Below are 20,878 nucleotides of genomic sequence, written 5' to 3' on the forward strand. Positions count from 1 at the left end.
TCAATCTGCAGGCAAGAAAGCCATAATGAAGCTTGTGCACAACTGTGTCCCAAGAGTATAAATAGGTACTTTGAGGAACTCTTAGAAAAAGTGTGACCTTTATGTGAGGACGTTTTAACACCAGCCTTAAGCTGCTTAGAGACTGTTGGTTTTTTTGTGTTTTGTTTTTTTTTGTTGTTGTTGTTTTGTTTTGTTGTTTTAATGTTTTCTTGATTTGGCCTTTTCCTGAGTTAGGAATAGATAAATTTTCAATGTTACTGCCCTACTGAATCACCTTAACTAAGCTACGGGTTCAAGCTCTAGATTCAGAAACAGGCTGGATTATATATGTATGTATGGTTTTGTGCTATAACTAGTTATGAAAGGACCCAGAAATCCCTTTACCTCTAATCAGTTGTGATAGGATGTCCTTTTTGGTCATTTTTAAGCATAGTTACAATTTCACAATATGGTGTCCATATATTTCAGAAATAAATTACATAAGTCACAGAAAAGACCCAGAAGTGTCTAGCTTTTATCAACCTGTTACAGGCAATACACACTAGCCTTAATTTAAAAAAAAAAAAAAAGACATCTAAACAAACAAACAAAAATTTTATATTCCTTGACAAATGCAGTGAACTGCCAATGTAACAATTATTTATTGAGTACCAAAAGAGGGCCAGACATAGTTCTTGTCTATAAAATGCTCAAAGTCGTATCTGTGAATTTAAAATGCTGTGTCCTTTGAACTTGGATTGTTTCTGCTCTCAACTTGGACTGCTTGTCAGAGACATCATTTAACACATTTGTATCTGCACCACTTGAAAACTATGGAGTCTGGATTATGTATGGATGAATACTTTAAAAAATCATTCTTAAGGGTAAATTTCCTTTTCAGTATTGTCATTAGGTTATTTTCTCTTATTGATATCTGCTGCATATTCAAGAACTAATAAATGAACATTAATGCTTGTAAAAGGAAAAACTACTTATGAAAAAATAAAATACTGATGAGGATAGGTTTACTTCTGAAAAATTGTACGTATGAGAGTTTTGAAAATTAACGTATTGGTCTGTCACAGTTTACCACAGAATTGTGGTGAATCCTTGTATAAAGCAGAAACCACTTCTGTTTCACACTTTTCATTTGATTATAATATCTGATTCTCTTCAGTTAAAGGTCACCTAGAAGTTTTAATTCTCATATGTGAAATGAATAATTTCATTTTAACCAGTATTTATTGAGTACTTATGATATGCAGAGCCCTGGGGAATTAAACAACTAGATTACGAATTGCCTTTACTAGGTCTGAAATTCTGAGGATATATGAGTTATCAATAATGATAGAGGGCCGCCTAGGCTCAGTCAGTTAAGCATCTGCCTTCAGCTCAGGTCATGATCCTGGGGTTCTGGGATTGAGTACCACATCAGGCTCCCTGCTAAGCAGGGAATCTGCTTCTCCCTCTTCTTCTGCCCCTCCCCCTCATGTGCTCACTCTCAGGCTCTCAAATAAAATCTTTTTTTTTTTTTAAGATTTTATTTATTTATTTGTCAGAGAGAGAGAGAGGGAGAGCGAGCGAGCACAGGCAGACAGAATGGCAGGCAGAGGCAGAGGGAGAAGCAGGCTCCCTGCCGAGCAAGGAGCCCGATGTGGGACTTGATCCCAGGACGCTGGGATCATGACCTGAGCCGAAGGCAGCCGCTTAACCAACTGAGCCACCCAGGCGTCCCTCAAATAAAATCTTAAAAAAAAAAAAAAAGATATAGACTTGTAAAGGCCAAGGTAATTCAGAACTATACATAATTTACCACTTTTCTCTCGAGAAACCCCAAATCTACCCATCCTCACCCAAAATATATCTTGGTTTTAAAAACATTGCAGTAAATAAATAAAAATAAAAATATTGCAATATTTTTTCTTCTAGTGGATTGGTCTTTCTAATTGACATTTATTTATTTATTTTTGAAAATTTTGTTTATTTATTTGACGGACAGAGATCACAAGTAGGCAGAGAGGCAGGCAGAGAGAGAGAGAGGAGGAAGCAGGCCCCCCACTGAGCAGAGAGCCCGAAGCGGGGCTCGATCCCAGGACCCTGAGATCATGACCTGAGCAGAAGGCAGGGCTCAACCCACTGAGCCACCCAGGTGCCCCTCTAATTGATATTTAATCAAATATCTTTCTGTATCTTTCTAATATAAATCAGGTGTTTACTCAGCAGTCCTGAGGTATATCTTACATCCTTACATCCATATATATATAACCAGAAATTAAGTTTTTACCCCAGCACAGAAAGATGGTAATAGAATCCCATGTTGACTAGCTTTTCTCAAGACCAGAATACACACTTGCCACTTTTCCCCTTCATTTAATGCAGAATGTCATATAGAATATTTGCAACATTAAAATCAGATAAATGGAGTGGTGCCTGGGTGCTAAGTCAGTTAAGCGTCCAGCTCTTGAGTCCGGCTCAGGTCATAATTTCAAGTTTGTGAAATCAAGCCCCGCATGGGGCTCGATGCTCGGCACAGAGCCTGTGTGAGATCCTCTCCCTCTGTACCTCTCCCCACTCTCGTGCTCCATAAATGAATAAATCAATAAATAAAACCTTTTTTTAATAAAATCAAATCATTGGAAACAACCCAAATGCCTATCAGTAAGAGGATGAAAAAACGAATTGTGACACATTCGAACAATGGAAGACTGCTGAGCCATGAAAAGCAACTGGCTCATTGTACATAAGACAACATGAGTAGATGAATCTTAGAAACACTATGTTCAGCAAAAGAAGCCAGGCACAAAGTACATGCTGCATGAATCCATTTACAAAAAGTCGAAGAACAGGGAAAACTAATCTGTATTTAGTGTTGAGTTCTCAGTGATGGCAGGGGTGAAGAGATGGGATTTGTTGGAACAGCACATAGGAGGACTAAGATGGTGTAAAGTATTCTGCACTCTCCAAAGCCACAGCGACTAGCCTCATGGCTACTACAATCTAATTGTAAATTAAAATTAAATTAAAAATCAGTTCTGCTGTTGCCCTGGTGACATTTTCAACTTATTTGGTGCAGGGAGGGGTGGGTAGTGGGCAGAGAGAATCTTGAGCAGGCTCCAGGCGGGCAGAGCCCAACACAGGACTCCATCTCACAACCCTGAGATCAGGACCTGAGCCGAAATCAAGAGACAGATGCTAAACCAGCTGAACCACGCAGGTGCCCCTCACACTGGCAACACTTTAAGTGCTCTGTAGCCACAGTTGGCTAGGAGCTACCAAATTGAACTGTCGAGCTATAGAACATTACTACCGCAGAGTGTTTTTTTAGAGCGCTGTTCTAGATTTTGTTTTAGGTAGTATGTACATGTGTGGTCACAATTGTCAAAACTGTATACAGTGCACATTATATATGCATTATATGTTAGTAAAACCTGCCCCCAAGGCCCAGAAATCACTAATAGACGTATTATTACAGTATCACCTACCCAGCCAAACCCACTTTTCCTTAATATTTCATTCAGCACTGCAGAGAAAAGGATAAGTAATAGATAGTAAAATTATCCTTGGAAAATCTTCAAAAATGTGTTAAATGTGACCATACGATAGATAACGTTGATTCACCGCTCAAAGAAACAAGTTCTGCCACGTTACGATCCTAAATACATCTAGAAACCAAAGGAACTGCTTTTAAGGGCTTAAGTGAATGCTAGATGATTAAAGAGATTTTCTCCCTATTTCCCCGCTGGAATGGAAGTATCTTAAATGTGTTGGATATCTTGTAATCTCATTCTGAGGTAACATTAGGAGTATTAGTCCATGATCAAGTTAAGAAAGTCATGTAAACTCTTGAGGTAACAGTTAAGCCTTAATGCTTTTGGAGGTCCAAGAAAACATGTGTAAATAAGGATTAAACAGTGAATTATCTCAATTCTAAAATTCTAATGTTCATGGATTTTCAGACATGGCATGCCAGGTGAATTGGTTCAATATTCTAAATGCAAATGTTCTTGTAATACTTTTATGAAATTAGGAAATTTTGGGAGGTGAAAAAATACTTCCTATAAATTTAACAACTACTTCCACCATTTCTTAACTTTGTGAACTGCAGGTATATTTTTACAAGATAATGAGTTTGAACTGTATTAGAGATTAATTCTTACAACTTAATCAGGAATTAATGTCTGCAAGAAAGTATTTTTTTACTCAATTATTATCAAAAGTTCTTTATCAAATGTGATTTTATTTTATCCAGTCTGTAACTGGCACAGAAATGCTTTTTAAGTTGGTTCTCTCTCTCCCTTTATCTTTTCCCCCACTTTAATATAATGTACATTCTGGAAAAAAACATCTCCCACGTTCCTGTAGGACCATTATTCCTATTTAAATATACTCAAAGTATCTTCCCACTGGAATAGGGCAAATATCTCACCCTCCCCCCACCAACATCACAATACATTATAAAGCCTAAATTTAAATAGTTTTTTTAATATTTATATCAATAGTTAAAGCATTATCACTGAATTTTTTTCACCCTTTTATTTTTTTTAACAACTTACCTCGGCCACTAATAAGGAAAAAATAGACTTCTTACCCAAATTACATGAATCTGTCTCAACGCCATTTTGTTTTGTTTTAAAAAGACAACTTACATGCATGGAATATTTTTTCCAAAATTTTGTTTTGTTCTGTTTACATTTTCATTTTGAAGGACAGGAACACAAAAATATACATCATACAGTGGAATGTTTAAAACATTTGTTTCTAAGCGTTGTTGAAATTTTAGCTAGAATTTTCTTCCATAAAAGAGATTAAAGTCATTTTTAAGACTCCTAGATCTGACTTAATGTGTGAAAGTACCTACTAGAATCTGGTTTTGGAGACCTCCAGCCCCACATCATATCAAACATAGTAGAATGTACTCATGTACCACATAAAATACACATAATTAAGAAGTGAGTTACAAATGACATAATGGTAAGTTTGTAGGCATCTAATTATTTGTTCATTTTGATCTGTAGCTTTCTTTTCTTATTTTGAAGTCAACTTCTTTTTTAAGATCAGCATTTTCAGAGAAGCTTGGAAAATGTGTAAGTCCTGGATACTGTGCTTCATGAATAAAATGGCCCTGAAATTTAGCAGGAAAATGGAATTTCGAAAAATTTATCTCTTAATTCATTTTTCATTCTTCCTATGTGAGGTAGAGGAAGTGTTAATTAACCAAAAAAAAAAAGGAAATCCACTGAGATAACAAAATTACAGTAAACTTCAAATACTGGTTTCATAAAGATGAGCGGGGAAAAAGGAATGTAATCAAGATATAGAAAAATTATTTTCTAAGATGACTTAAGTGTATTTGAACTCAGTACCCTAATTTGCTCCTACAATCTTTACTTCATTATAAAATTGCACATAAAAATCAAGACAATTGGATTTACATTGTCAGGATATCCTATTTGTAGCTTCAAATGTGTGACACAATAATTACAGACTTCTTGTTAAATGTGATATCATCCTTCACCCACAAGAAGTAACCCTTAAAGAAAGAACACTAATTTAGTTGAAGATTGATGAAAGACAAGAAATATGAATGTGAATAATTTAAGACAGTATATAAAAATCTGACAAGGGATTTTTCATAGAGTTAAACATGCTTATTTTTGAAAGTGAATAATTTTTTTAGGATTAAGTTCTTCCTGAAATCTAAAAAGATAAAAATGAAACACATAAAATAAGCAGGTCATTTTCTTTCCAGCCGGTACTGATTCAGCGACCCAACAGTGTAATACCAACCACTGTGTTTCTGGAAAAGCCAGAAAATACATCAGCTTCTAAAGAACCAGCTATGGCGTTGACAGAACTGAATGATCATAAACAAGATCTAAAAAGGGCAGCTTCGTCTGAGTAGGCATTCACTCTGCTGAGGCACACTCACTTTCTTGGTCCACTGGGGATGTATCCAATATAAATAATTCTTGTAAGAAAGTGTTGAAGTTAACTTAGTTGTGTAATCAAAACATTACAACTTATTAGCAATTCTTGAAGATAAAAACAACTTCTTTATTGGGCAATCATCTTTGAGAAAGAAATATTCTAAAAGTTTATTGTAGACTTCAAAAGATATAATGCTTACCTGTCCGAAACAGGTAAGGCAAGCTGGGAGTTGTAACACTTTTGGAAAGGAAGTGAACAGGAAGTGAAATGCTCTTCATCCAATGCCAGTGGTAATGGGTCAATATAAAGGTGAGAGAAGGGAAAAATGTAACCAGAAAATATAATCAACTGAGGTGGTTTGGGTTTTTTTGTGTGTTTTGTGGTTTTTTTGTTTTTAGTATTGTGGGTTGTGAGTTGATTTGCTCTGCTTGTCTTTTTTCATTTGTGGAGAAGAAACCAACAAGAAAGGATGAGCGAAATAATAGTTGTAGAGGGAAAAATGTAGCTAAGACTTGGATTAATGCTCTAACTAGGAATAGTGAGAGATATATTCAGAAAACTGGTATACAATATGTGATCGTTACTGAGCATAAAAAATACCCAGTTCCCAGATAATTATTGAGGATGTCCTCTACATGCTACAGGAATTACCACAGGCACTCTGAGGGGCCAGGGGAGGGGCAGGTTGGGGAATAGAGCAGGTAGGGAAGAAAGAAGCAAGCAAGATACAGAAGAACTAAAAGTCCAAGTTCCTTCCTATACTGGGTATCTTTTATTCCTCCAGATTCACTCATTCTCTACTTGTCTTTGCCCTCTTTTCCAGAGGCTCACCTTCCTGGACCACCTCGTTGGATTCCCCGGCTTTCTGGTCTCCACGAGTGGGCAGCGCTGACAGGGAATTGGAGTCAGGGAAGAAGGAGAGTGAGGTCTGGGTATTATTACCCCGTTTGCCTCGCTCCATCGTTGCTTCGGAACAGTGGCATCCCTTGACTGAAGCTTCTGATAAAGGCTCCTTCCCCTGTTACCTTTGGGTTTAGGGGCCATAACAGCCCCATAGCTCCCTGGGTTGATACGTTGTCCATATGGCTCCCCTACCTCTGCTAGGCCCTCTGCACTGTATATCTCCTCAAAATTGCCCTCTTTCTTGTGTGTGATGCCACCAAGTACGATCACAGACTATGGAGGCGCCTGGGAGGCTCCGTCAGTGAAGCCTCTGCCTTCAGCTCAGGTCATGATCCTGGAGTCCTGGGACTGGGCTCCCTGCTCAGCAGGAAGTCTGCTTCTCCCTCTGTCCCTCCCCCTCCCGTTTTCTCTCTCTCTCTCTCCATCTCAAATAAATAAGTCAATAAAATCTTTAAAAAAAGATCCCAGGCTATGTATTCCTCTGCTTGAGTCTCCATAACAACGCACCACAGACTGATGGGCTTTAACAGAAGCTTATTTTCCCAAAATTCTGGAGGTTAGAAGTTGAAGATCAAGGTATTGACGGGGCTGGTTTCTTCTAAGGCCTCTCCTTGGCTTGTAGATGGCCGTCTTCTCCTTGTGTCCTCACGGGGTGTCTTCTCTCTGTGTGTTCATGTCCTAATCCTGTCTTTACAAGGCTGCCTACCGGTGCTACTGGGGTAGGGCTCACCATAATGAACTCATATGAAAAAAAGCGCCTGTCCCCAGAAACACTCACATGCTGAAGTACTGGGAGTCAGGGGTTCCGCACATGAATTGTGAGGTGAGAGATGATGATTCACTACATAACAGACTTGTTGAAAAAGGAAGATGTTTTCTAATAAATGAAGAAATAATCTCAAGATTATGAGGATAGTATGAACATAAGAAAAGGATGGTATTACACTTAATCTGAGCAGAACATTAGAAAGGGGAAAGAAGTGGGGGAAGCAGACACAGTTTTATACATGGAAATCTCAGTGGGACATTCAAGTAGAGATACCCAGGGGCACCTGAGTGGTTCAGTGGGTTGGTTAAGGCTCTGGCTTCGGCTCAGGTCATGATCCCGGGGTCCTGGGATCGAGCCCGGCATCGGGCTCCCTGCTCAGCGGGAAGCCTGCTTCTCTTCCTTTCTCTCTCTGCCTGCCTCTCTGCCTACCTGTGATCTCTATCTGTGAAATAAATAAATAAAAATCTTTAAGAAAAAAAATAATAAAAATTAAAAAATTAAAAAGTAGAGAGACCCATACAGAAAGCACAGGCACTGGGAAGAACCATCTAGGTAACAAAGTAACAATCACAGCTAAACTTTAGGAGGCACCAGAAAGACTGCTAGTTATTTTTCCCCTTCTTCTATCATAACAGAATTTCTCCTGCTTCTACTGGACCCTTTCCACAAAATGACTTCCAGAGCTCCTGTTCTGGTCCTACTTGACGCTAGATGAGGACTCGTAACTAAGTTCTGGTTGGTGGGATGTAATCAGAGCTGTTCATAGGGCCCCTTCTAGGAAAGCGTCACCTTCCTTGCTTTGCCCCTTTTACCCACATTCTTTTGTCCATCCCATGCTCAGAACTCGAGTGCCACAAACTTGGACCAAGCCAAGCACAGGACCGTAACAGAATTGGAGACTAAGTCCCTACTGATTGTGAGACCCCTATACTGCCCTCTATTATCTATATTTATGGAAGAAAAAAAAAATCATAGCCATCTTGATTTCCGTCTCCCAGCTGAAATGAATCCTAATTAGTTCAAGCATTGGGGCATCTGGATGGCTCAGTCGTTAGGTGTCTGCCTTCGGCTCAGGCCCTGATCCCAATGTCCTGAGATGGAGCCCCGCATCGGGTTCCCTGCTCAGCGGGAAGCCTGCTTCACCATCTCCCACTCCCCCTGCTTGGGCTCCCTCTCAATCTGTGTCTTTCTGTAAAATGAATAAGTAAAGTCTTTTAAAAAAATTTTTTTTAAAAAGTACAAGCATTTTCTAGGTGCTAGATACCCTTCTCAGTTTTTTAGATGTATTATTTTAGTGAATCCTGTTAACAATTCTTTGTGTACATACTATTATTATCCTCTGTAAAGAAACAGAGAGTAAGTAATTTTCCCTAAACAACACACCTGCAGAGTTTAGGATTTAAATCAGACTAAGAACCTAGTCACCATGTTGAGCCTCCATTCCCTAGACTGATCTAACACCCCATAGTCCCACTGATGGGGAATACAGTTATTTTTGATACAATTATTATTATTTTATTTATTTATTATATTTATTATTATTTTCTCTACAGCCTAGAGAAGAGAATTGTATCTGATTTTGCAACCGTGCTACACGGTCTATCAAAGAAAGGAAGCAAATGAAGTGCAAAACTTGGGCAAACTCTTGTACACAGCTATAATTTTATTGTCGCTGCTTATTTTCGCCTAAAACTTACCACCGTTTTTTTTGACCCACAACGTTTCTACTTCTGAACTTAATTTTAAAAACTTGACTTTGGAGCCTCTTGTGAAGCTCTAGAAATCTAAGATGCATTTGCTTTGTAGTTCTCTGGCTGAGATCAGGCCCATAGGGCAAGAAGGTGTTTCAGATCTGTGCTACAAAGGGGCTTCCCCTTGGCCATATTCTGCCAGAGCCCTTCTCGGAGCCCCAGCTGGGATAATCTTTGGTGCGATCCAGGGGCAACTTCTGCCCTTAATTGTCAGATTCCTCTTGAGAAAGACTCAGCTCTCAGTCAGGAGTCAATCCTTCTGGTGACAGTCTCTGTTGCACTCCCTTTAGCAGCAGGAGAGCTTTAAGAGTGTTACTGGGCTTTGTTAACCCCGCTCTTAGAGAAACTGGAGAAAAAAGGATTTTAAGGGCATCTTGATTTTTTTTTTTTTTTTTTTATGTTTGGAAAGAGGAAAAAACTGGACCGGTTGAGAGAGTTCTATCCCCTTCCCATCTGGCCACATAAAAGGCTTCAGAAAGGCCACTGGATCTACTCAGAGGATATTAACACACTATAATTCCGTAAAGAAATAATGCAACAAATAAGAGAACCATTCACCCACTTGCAGCGAGAAGTTCTGAAGGCAGAACACAGAAGGCAGAGGACCTATGATGTCTCTCACACAATTTGCTTTCAGGCTATAGATAGCACTGATCTTCAAGAATAGCTTTATTAGGATGGGATTTCGAAATGAATCCATCCCTATACCTACTGTGGTTTTTAATTTCTACTCCTTCTAACCAATTTTTCCAGCCAACAGAGACATTTACAAAGTACATTCATACTCAGGATTATGCCATCTCGGGGTAGAAATAAATGCATGTTCCTTTTTTAAAACAGCTTTATTGAGGTATAATTCACATAGAGTAGAATTCAACCATATTAAGTGTACAATTAGTTACATTTTGGCAACGCATGCAGTCATTTGACCACCATCCTAATGAAGCTATTGAACATTTCTATCACCATCAAAAGTTCCCTTGTGGTTCTTTGCAATCAATCTTCTCTCACTCCCTATGCCTCACCCCAGGAAAACTTTGCTCTGCAGTCACTGTATTTTCCCTTTACTAGAGCATCATATAAATGGAAACATGCAGTATTTTAAAGTTGGGAGTTTTTTTCTTTTTCTTTTTCTTTCTTTCTTTCATCCGTACATTGTGTGTATCAGTAATTCATTTATTTTTACCGCTGAGTAGTGTTCCATTGAACGGACATATTCCAATTTGTTTTCTGATTTTTTGTTATTATAAATAATGCTGCTAGGAGTGTTTGTGCAGAAGTGTTCTTGTGGAAGGATGTTTTCATCTCATTCCAGTGGATACCTAGAAGTGAAATTTCTGTGCGATGGTAAGTGTATGTTTTCACTTTATAAGAAATTGCTGGAATGCTTTCCAGAGTGCCTTTATTATTTTGTATGCCCAGCAGAAATGTGTGAGGGTTCCAGTGCTCCGCATCCTTACCAACCCTTTTGGCAAGAATTAAAGGATCTTTTTGATGTCAGTTCATCTAGTGACTGTGTAGTAATAATCTCATTGCGTTTTTAATTTGTATTTCCCTAGTAACTACTCATGTTGAAATTTTCATGTGCTTATTGTCCATTTGTATATCCTCTTTGTAAAAAGACGATGTTTTGTCTACTTTTGAGTTGCTTCTTTTCTTACTGAGCTACAAGAGTTCTTAACACTGTTTGGACATAAGTCCTTTGTCAGATATAAATTTGGCAAGGATTTCTCCCAGAGGATGTCTTCCCTTTTCATTTCCTTAAGGTTATCTTTCAAAGAGCAAAAGCCATTTAATTTTGATGATGCCTTATCTATCAGGATTGTATTTTGTGGTTTGTGCCTTTGCTTTATCTAAGAATTTTTGGCTAACCCAAAGTCATTTGATTTTTCTATTTTCTTAATAAAGCTTTATTATTCTAGGTCTTAAGGTTGTGGGTCTGTGAGACATTTTGAGTTCGTTTTTGTGTAGGCTGTGACGTAAGGGTTGAGATTCACAACTTATATTTCTTTTTTTCTTTAAAGATTGATTTATTAGAGAGAGAGAGAGAGAGAGAGAGAAAGCGCACAATCGTGAGGGGCAGAGGGAGAGGGAGAGAGATGCCACAGCAGACTCTGCACTGAGCACAGAGCCAGATGCTGGGCTTGATTTCATGACCCTGGGATCATAACCTGAGCCAAAACCAAGAGTCAGATGCTTAACTGACTACACCACAAAGGTGCCCCAACATTGACCACTTTTTGTACAAATATCCAGCTATGGCAGCAGCATTGATTACAACGACCGTCCTTCTCCACTGGATTGTTTTTCTACCTTTGTCAGAATTGGTTGTCCATACACGTGTGGCTCTATTCTGGGATTTTCTTCTATGCCACTGGTACGTCTCTTTACCCCCATACCACATTAGTTTGCTTACTGTCACTGTATAGTAAATTTTGAAACCTGGCACTCTTAACCTGTTCTCTTCTGTTCTTTATCAGAGTTGGTTTGGTTATTCTAGGTCCTTTGCATGTTCATATGAATTTTATTTTATTTTTTATATGAATTTTAGAATCAACTTATCAGTTTCTACAAAGAGACTTGCTGGGATTTGAGTCAGTACTGTGTTGAATCTATAAATCACTCCAGGGAGACTGACAGCTTAACAGTATAGTCTTCTGACCCATGGAAAAGCTGTATCTCTCCTTTTACTTAGATATTCTTTAATTTCTCTCAGTGATTTGTTGTTGTTGTTGTTGTTTCTTATATACAGGTCTTTTACATCTTTGTCAGATTTATCCCTAAAGATATCATAATTTTGATGTTATGGTAAATGATATTGTTTTTAAATTTTTTGTTCATTGCCAGGGTAGAGAATGTAACTGTTTGTATTGATCTTATGTCCTAATATATTATAGAATTCACTTTGTCAATTCCAGTAGAGGTGTGAATCAAGATCATTTTTACTTCTATCTTTTCAAAAAGTGGAAGCGTTCCTCTCCTAACCTCCACCCAACTCAGGTCTCAGAGATAGACACTGTGAACAATTTTTGGTTTTAGATCCTGTGGTAGTTCAAATTTAAATAGCATATATCGAGACTCTACAAAGAAAAATGAAAAATTTACCCTTTCTTCAACCCGTTTTTCTCCTGGACTCCAAGTTTTCAAAATTACATTACACTTTTACATGGTCTAGGTTTACAGCAATTTTTTTTTCCATTTTTGATCATGTAGTGGGGAAGGTAAGCTGAATAAATATCCCTCAGCAAACACCTAAAAACTCTGGATAAAGTATTTTAAAACAGCTTATTAAATGTATTGCTGAGGTAGCAAACAAGTAAGGGAAATTCTTAGACTTAGGGAAGAACAAAAGCCCCAATCAAAAAAAGTAAAGTGAGTGTTGAAAAGAGAAATCTGCCATTCCTTAGTAAGTTAGAATTTCAATTTAATGGTCACTCGGAGATTGGAGACAAAGCCTTGGACCTCATGAAATGAGAATTATAGTCCATAAAGCCAAGACCTCAAGACTACACCCTCACAGTGAAAATGTGAATTAGGTAGAAAAAAACAAACAGTCACATAAAAGACAGGACAAAGAAGACATGGAGGGCTAGGGGGCTTAGACAAAAGAGATTATGGTATAAAATCCTTTGCAGAGTCAAGTAAAACCAATATTTTTATTTATGCAGTCACTATTTTCAATGATTATTGATGAGTGTGGTTTCTTTTTAATATATTCTATATTTTTCAGCTCATCCTAGTCTCTGAATCCTTTTTCCTGTGGTTATTGGATAGTGATGAATTTATGAACAGAAGAAGGAGGAGTAGCTCCCCTCACTTTCAGCCCTAACCTTCAGCTACACCACAGACAGCCAATGTACAATAAATATCACTTGGTGTCTTGGGCTTAAGGTCGATGAAAATGAATTTGAAATTAGTTGTTAAAATGTTTTTATGCTTGCTAATGTAATTAGCATGTCATTGTTTATTTATTTATTTATTTATTTTGCTAGATTCAAATCTGGAATTTGAAGACAAAAAATATTGGAAAACTGTGTTTCCTTAAAAAATTTTAAACCTCGCTTCATATACTTTTATTTGTACAAAAAAAAGGAAGAATATAGTTTAGTACCACTTTGACAAATATATTAGCAATAGTGAGTTTGTGTCCAAAACTGGGAAGGTTATAGAAAATAAAATGCAAAACAAAAATTTAGAACTATAATTTTTATTAAAAAGCCACAAACCTCAACCCTTTACTCCTCAGAAATGTTGTTCCTTAATGTTCACCGTTTGGAATCCTTTTAATTTTATAATTCCCCACAAATTGATTTATTGGTTTCATAAATTCCTTCCACAGAGTGTATAAAAAGGTTCTTGATTTCTAATTTCCGCTTGTGCTGTAGTGTTTCTCCTTCATGGGTTTGGAATTTTGTGACTTCTAAGTGGGTTTTTAAATGAACTTGGAGACTACATAATTAGCCATTTTTTCTCATCCCTTTTCCAGTTCTGAAGACTGCAGCTGGCTGCTCTTAAAGGAAGAAGAGTCACGATCCTCTTCGTCCGTTCATTCTCACATTAATGAGATCTGAGTGTTGGACCATCCTAAACTTAAATCATTCCCAGTGGCCTCCAAAATGATTGAAAAGCTGTTGCACTTCCTATTGAGAAAGTTGCATATTACCTGGGCATCTTTTCTCCTGGCGATAGCATCACAAGAGTTTACCCAACCTCCTTTGAATTGGGGTTTTAGAACTAGCTTTATTACAGGGCTGTTTTAAGGAAAATGCTTCATCTCTCTGGGCTTCAGTGTTTCATCTATAATGATCTACAAAAGGATTAGCAATTTTTAATTGCTAATTAATACTCTAAAGTTGATTGCTCTAAGAAATGTAAACAATGCAGTGGTTTCAAATTTCTAATGTAAAATAGGCTACTGGGTTATTGGTGAACTAACCTGAAATAGTACCATGGTGCTTAAGCTAAGGATAGATGCAAACATGCTTGAGTGTGGTTTAGTTTTTGAATTTTACAATTTCAACATGCTTAAAATGTTCTACTTTCTTTCTTTATTTTTTCCAAAATTTTATTTATTGGGGTGGGTGTATGGCTCAGTTAAGCACCTGCCTTTGGCTCAGGTCATGATCCCAAGGTTCTGGGACTGGGCCCCTGGTTGGGCTCCCTGCGCAGCAGCGAGTCTTCTCTTTCCTCTCCCTCTGCCTACCATTCCCCTGTTTGTGTGCTCTCATTCCCTCTCTCTCTCTAAATAAATAAATAAATTTTTCTTTTTTAAGATCCTGAGATAAGGACCTGAGCCCAAGTCAGATACCTAACCGGCTGAATACCCCTATGTTCTACTTTCTATTGGTTAAACTCAGTACAGGAATATTGTAATTGAAACACCAGAATTTGAATTTTTATTAACTCTAACCTTGTATAAAAGTTTTAACAGAGTAAAATTTTGATGAAACAGCTATTCATTGGAGCAAATTTTCTTCACATCAATAGGCTTTTATTGATCTAATTAATGTAATAGTCTTTCATCATGGCAAGGTATGTTTGAGTGGTCCTTAATTTTTTTTCTGGAGAGTTAGGTGTGACAAACTACCTCCTAAAGGCTATGGGAAAGGTTTTGAAATATCACTGAAATTTTTCAAATGTTTAGGAAAAAAATTTAGACTTATAAAATACTTTGGACTCTTTGTGCTACATAAACCCAAAGTACTATTTAAATATTCTTATCACATATTCACTTTAACCACAAGTATAGCTATGTTTCTCTTATGTTTATATCTCTCAACATGTACACTGCTATTAATGTGAGAGATGTGTGTGTGTGTGTGTGTGTATCCTTATTAGTTAAAAATAATTTTAAAAAAATCAATGTAGCATAGAAATTTGCAATGTTTTGTGCCTCTATTCATGAGGAACATGATTTTATCTTAAGTGAAACTAAAACAATGCAGTAGTGAGAGGCAATGCTTTCCAAAGCAATCTTGCTGTATTATCTTGGACTACAACGACAGCAAACATTTACTGAGGATTCTCCTTCTGCCAGTCACTGAGCTATGTGTTCACTCCTCACAACAACCCTGTGAGATAGGTACTATTATAAATCCCATTTTTGAATACTGAGAAAATGAGGTACAGAGAGCTTCAATAATGTTTCCAATGTTACAGAGTCAGGATACATACACCCAGGTAAGGACCTACAATTCACCACGCTGCTTCTCCAGGATACTGTTGATCATACAAGTTGATTAAACACAAATCATATTTTTCCCAAATAAGTTAGCAGGCCTGCCTGAATTAATGATAAGTCCAGACTTTTCAAAAATCCTTTAAAAGATACGCCTTTTAATATAGTAAAAGGCCAAGAATACGATTGCTGAAACTTTTGGTCTGGTTCAGTCCATTAATCTAATGAGAATCAGCTACTCTAGGATTCCATCACGCATCTCAAACCACCAGATATTAATTTTTTTTTTAAAGATTTTATTTATTTATTTGACAGAGAGAAATCACAAGTAGTTGGAGTGGCAGGCAGAGAGAGAGAGAGAGAGGAGGAAGCAGGCTCCCTGCCAAGCAGAGAGCCCCATGTGGGACTCGATCCCAGGACCCTGAGATCATGACCTGAGCCGAAGGCAGCGGCTTAACCCACTGAGCCACCCAGGCGCCCCCCAGATATTAATTTTTAGAACGGAAGAGTTACTTGTTTATAATAGTATATACCACATCTGAAAATAGGAATCATCACCTTCATAAAGCACATCCCTTTCCATATGTTCATTTAAAAAATCTCAATATTCAAGAAGTCCAGACTTCTCTGCTTATGGGTATCTCTAGAGTCCCACAAATGCCTTCTACTCAAAATATCCAGCATGTGACCTTATTATTTTTATCACAAGATTTAACTTATTTATCCTGTATTCCTTTTCTTGATGAATGGCATCACCACTCTTTTCATGTGAGCTAGAAATCCAGTGGTCATCCTAGACTCCTCTCTGTTACGTACTTTCTACCGCCAGCCGGCCGCTGAGTCCGAGACATTCTCTCTCTTTCACCCTTCCTCTCTTCACTCCCTGCTTTTCCTTCTTCCTCACGGCCCCTCTCTTAGAACAGTCCTGTCTCCCTGGGATTACTTGAGCTGACACCACCACTGGTGCTTCTTTTATCTGATGTAGAAACTATTACTAGAATAGTTCGATTTTTTTTTTTTTAAGATTTGATCTATTTATCTGAGAGAGAGAGAGAGAGAAAGCATGAGCCCAGGGAGAGGCAGAAGGATAAAAAGATTCCCCTCTGAGCACGGAACCCAAATGCAGAGCTTGATTCCAGCTCCTGAGATCATGATCCGAGCCGAAGTAAGAGACTTAGCCAATCAAACCACTCAGGTGCCCCTTGAATGATCTTAGAATAGAAATTGGATTATAGAATCTCCCTTAAGCCTCCTTGGCAAAGGTGCTTCCATATTCTTAATTTTTCAGATTAAGGAACTGACGTTTGGAAAGATGACTCAACATGCACAAGGTCGTAAAACAATTACATTATAGAGTAGGAAACTAAATCCAGACAATCTGACTCTAGAGTTCCAGCTTGTCAGCCACCACTGGTCTTTATCAGTTCCCCAGACTGATTTGAGATGCGTCTCCATGAGCATGTGTGTCTACACTCTCATTGCCCCATTCCTCTCTAATATAATCTTATTTATCTGTCTCTCCTGGTGGTTGAAAAGCTCCTAAAAATCAAGGGTCAAATACCTATGACAAAAGTAGCATTTCAATAAGCATTAGTTTAATTAATTAATCATTACTGTCCATCAAGTCACTAGGGAGCTTAATTAAGGACATTGTGTATTGAACCAAAAAAAAAGAAAGAAAATTTATGTCAACTAAATCTGGACTATTGTGTTATGCTTTTGTCCTTTGAGGATATTTCTTTAATAAAATCTGGGACCAGTCAACTAGAATGAGAATATCCTCTCACTTAGACCCTAGTAGATATGGAAAAAAAAAATTATTTTTCTTTCTCTTTATATGTTATGTAATTAACTCTCTGTTTGCCTCAGGTAATCATTATCATACCACAGTTTTCAAGATAATTGCTCATACATAGTATATTTAAGTTAGATGTTTCTCCCAACTCATTCTTATTTTGTATCCAGTTTGACCTTCATGGACTGTGATGTCTTATTCTTTATCTAACTTTTGTGTTTTGGGGTTTCAGTGGAATCTAAGAGAATGATTGACCCCTTTGACCTTAATCCTGAGTGACTATACGAGACTCAGAATAACCACAGTTCGATCAAACATGTTTTCTTTTTTTTTTTTAAAGATTTTATTTATTTATTTGACAGAGAGAGATCACAAGTAGGCAGAGAGGCAGGCAGAGAGAGAGGAGGAAGCAGGCTCCCCGCCGAGCAGAGAGCCGGATGTGGGGCTCGATCCCAGGACCCTGGGATCTGATCCGAGTCAAAGGCAAAGGCTTTAACCCACTGAGCCACCCAGGCGCCCCAAAGATGCTTTCAACCGATTGTTTCAAATTAAAAGTTTTAGGATTTTATTTCTTCCCACCAGTAAGTACCTCCCAGGCTTCGAAAGGAAGGAGAAATGGAAGGGGGGGGGGGGTAACCTAAAAATACACTACCGGGAAGGATATACATTGTCTGGTTCCAACCAGGCTTGAGGAAATTGGCCATTAGTCTTGTTCAGACAGGTGTCCCTAGCCCCAGAGGACTCAAGTGAGAAGCATATCTACGTGCAAGAAAGCAGCCCGCGATCCCTTCCACGCCCTGTCTTCCGCTCACACCTCGAGGAGCCGCGGAGGGATTTTACTCTGCTCACAAAATGGTCAGAAGGAGCATGAAGACTTGTTGTCTCATTTATTTCCAGATTTAATCCTGCCCAGATCAGTCAGATTTTCTTTTTTTTTTTCCTTTTTAAATATGAAGAATAGGGAGTACAGAAAGACAAAATAGAATATTCACCCAGACAACTTCACGGTGCAAATGCGAAGCAGAGAAATGGCTTAACCTTGTTGTGAGCTAACTATAGCTCTCCTGTTAGCAGAAGGGAGAGAAAAACATTGCATGCTGTTCAGTCAAGGCCACAGAGCTCACTAGGACACCTTGCTAGGTTTCGAGGTGTGCAGAGAACGTGGGGTGGAGTAGGTCCCACCTCCTATCACAGACCTCTTCTGCCTTCAAAAGTGAAGGGCAGCCTTGGAGACCCTGCCTTTGTCTCCAGGGTTTTCCATCAGAGCAGCTGCGCCATGGCCCATCCCTGCTCCCCGGAATCCCCGGACACAGGGATAAGTCTCCAAATCTCTTCCTCAGCTGTCAAGATAAAGCAAGACACTGATGCTGTGGAAGATGTGTGCCAGATGGCTGAGGGGCAAGTGGAAAGAGCCTTGGTTGGGCAAGAAGTAGTCATCAATTGTGTCAAACTCCTGAGAAGTTCGAGCGTTTCTGATGCAGCAGCTAGCTTTACCCTAAGGAACCAGGCTTCCCCAGGATTGCAATGAGTCTGAAAACCTAGATCATCTCGTCTTCATTTTGTTTTCATTTGATCTCTTTAAAAGATTTCTTTATTTTAGAGAGAGAGGGAGAGAGCGCGTGCAGGCAAGCAAGAGTGGGGTCCAGAGAGGCAGAGGGAGAGAGAGAAGCTCCAGCAGACTCTGGGCTGAGTGCAGAGCCTGACGCAGGGCTCGATCCCAGGCCCCCGAGATCCTGACCTGAGCTGGTATCAAGAGTCTGCCGCTCAACCGACTGAGCTACTCAGCACCCTTCTTTCAATCTTTAATAAAATGTTTTTTGAATGTCTCCATCCTGGCTCTGTTTCCTGATATTAAAGGAAGGACCACAGGTCAGCTTTGGGTCAGACCATTAAGGAGGAGCAGCTCACATCTGAGAGTAGATTTCTGGTGGTGGCCGCATTCATTAGAGATGGACGTCAGTGAGAAGACAAATCTGGAGGACAAGGCAGAAATATGCAGTCCAGTTGTCTGTTCCAAAGGAGATTTCCCACTGAGTTCCAACTCTGGAAACTCTAGCTTTTATATTATAGGGTTTTTTTTTTTGGGGGGGAGTGGTGCTTCTCTCCTTTAAGTTTTATTTTTATTGAGAAATATTGTTTTTTTTTTCCCACCAAGATCTTATCAGGTATGCCCCTATGCATATTTTAAAATATAAATCGGTATAATTATAGTAATTTTACAGGAGCAAAAAAATGTGGTTTCTCAAGCAGAATTAATTTCCATTGAAATATTTACAATTTTATGTATATAGTTCAAATTAAAATCAATGTGGGTCAAATTGTCACATACTACACGTTGGTGAGATACAAAGTGACCTTTCTGTCATCAAAAGTCAGCAATAAAAATCAGTGAGATAGGCAAGTACATTTAAGAAAGGAATCTTTTTTACGGTAAACAATATGAAAGTTAATCGGTAAAAATAAGTGAAATGTGTAAATGAAAATCAACTTTCACACTCAGAATTATTATGGAAGCATATAGAAAGCCAGGAGAGAACACACTTCCACAAATAAATTTTCAGCCTGACTTTCCACAGCAAAAAAAGCCAAAAACAAACAAATGAAAAACTACAGGGAAAAAAAAAATCTGTCTTCAAATTAAGATGTATCATATGTTAAGGTGGTCCCAAAATACAGTATATCAAGCCCATGTTGTTACAGGAGAAGACACATGTAGGCAGAATCACAGAAAAGTTACTTCCTGAAATATCACAACAGGAGATTCCTTTAAAAGCTCAGCTTGCTTACGAACTAGAAAGAACAAGTTCCTGCCTTTCTGAAGAATTTTTGGACTTTGGGCACCAAAATCCCCCAACAGCACTAAACACCATCTCAAAATATTTCAGTAAAGTAGCGTAAACTCTTTGTTACAGCGTCTCAAAAAAGTTCCCTTTTTACCACTTCTGACATTCACAGTTCAAACAATTAAAAAAAAAAATAGAACATTGATATTCTCTGAAGCATTTTAGTGGTAAGAAAGGAAGTATTTCCTGACGAATTTTACAGCGCACCTGAATGGAATTAGCCCGTCATGATTTAAAGCTTAAATCATATCCATATGGCTTTTCGAAAGAACCCAGAAGCAGAACCAACTCGGAAATCCAGAGACACTCCTATGAACCACCTTGGAAATCCAGGGACACTCCTATCGACACAGATGCATAGTTAAACAGTAATCGTTCCTTTGTCTTTTATAAATCACTAACAGGAATAATACTGTTAATTAATGGTGAATCATTCTCCAGTGATCTATTCATGTTCTCTGGCAGGCTGCTCTGGAGGTGGTAGGCAGCAAAGTGTTGATAAGTATATTGACTCAACTTGGAAAGAGATTCAGAATCTCAGTATGACAACTAATATGTATTTTCTTGTTATAGAAACATTTCACTCTTCTGTTCACAATCCACTGTGGCTTACTGAGTCTTTTTATAGAGCAGCTCAACTCCCCTGCCTAACCTTTAAGGCCCTCCGTCAATTCACACCTTACACACCTTGATTTACTGGCTCAGATTCACTCTCTCTCTCTCTCCCTCTCC

This window comes from Mustela erminea, chromosome 12, assembly GCF_009829155.1.
Source record: "Mustela erminea isolate mMusErm1 chromosome 12, mMusErm1.Pri, whole genome shotgun sequence".
Lineage (NCBI taxonomy): Eukaryota > Metazoa > Chordata > Mammalia > Carnivora > Mustelidae > Mustela > Mustela erminea.